Source organism: Camelina sativa, chromosome 2 (assembly GCF_000633955.1).
Source record: "Camelina sativa cultivar DH55 chromosome 2, Cs, whole genome shotgun sequence".
NCBI classification, from domain to species: Eukaryota; Viridiplantae; Streptophyta; class Magnoliopsida; order Brassicales; family Brassicaceae; genus Camelina; species Camelina sativa.
Genome location: NC_025686.1, coordinates 14,261,018 through 14,262,246, shown reverse-complemented (window position 1 = coordinate 14,262,246; position 1,229 = coordinate 14,261,018).

The window sequence follows — 1,229 nt, the reverse complement described above, 5'->3', positions numbered from 1 at the left end:
CTCCGGGTAAGGTGCTCCGACTCCGCAAGGCCATCTATGGTTTAAAACAATCTCCAAGGGCATGGTACCACAAGCTCAGCTCCACTCTTCGAGCCCATGGCTTCAAACGGTCTGAAGCCGATCACACCTTGTTCACCCTTCGCTCCGCCAATGGCCTGGTTGTGGTCCTGATCTATGTGGATGACATCATTATCTCCGGTGATGATAAGGAAGGTATTGACACCACCAAGGCCCTTCTTAACACTTCCTTTGATAGTAAAGATCTTGGTGCGCTCAAGTACTTCCTTGAGATTGAAATCTCTCGCTCTCCGGAGGGTTTGTTTCTCTCCTAAAGAAAGTATACCCTTGATCTTTTACATGAGACAGGTAAACTTGGAGCTAAGCCGGTATCTACGCCTCTTGAAGAAGGATACCAGGTCAAGCGAAAGGGGGAGATGAAACAGACACCAAATGCTCCGGCCACCAAGCTGGCCGAACCATATGCGGATCCGGGGAGATATCGTAGGCTTGTAGGGAAACTGATCTATCTCAAAATCACACGACCAGACTTGTGCTATGCCGTTAACCAAGTTAGTCAACATATGCAAGCACCGACCAACTTTGACTGGAACACGGTGGAACGGATCATGTGTTACCTAAAAGGGAGTCCCGGCCAAGGTGTTTGGATGGGCAAGAACAACAGCACGGAGATAGTCGGGTATTGTGATGCGGATTACGCAGGTGACACGATGGACAGGAGGTCAACGTCCGGATACTGTACGTTTGTTGGAGGGAACCTGGTAACGTGGCGATCAAAGAAACAAAAGGTGGTCTCATGCTCAAGTGCCGAGTCTGAATACCGGGCCATGAAGAAACTCACCAATGAACTCACATGGCTCAAATCACTCCTCAAGGACCTTGGATTCGAGTCTAATCAACCGATCACAATGCACTGTGACAACAATGCCGCAATACACATTGCAACCAACTCAGTCTTTCATGAACGGACCAAGCATATTGAAGTGGATTGTCATAAGGTTCGAGAGAAGATTGAAGAAGGGGTGATCCTACCATGTCACACACAAGGTAAAGACCAGTTGGCAGACATCTTCACCAAGGCTGCAAGTCCCCAAGTTTGTGAATATATCTATGGCAAGATGGGACTTGTAGATCCTACACGTCCAAGATAGACTCGTCTAACTCGTGGATATCACACTCTTTTTCCCTTAACATAGATTTTGTCCCATGAG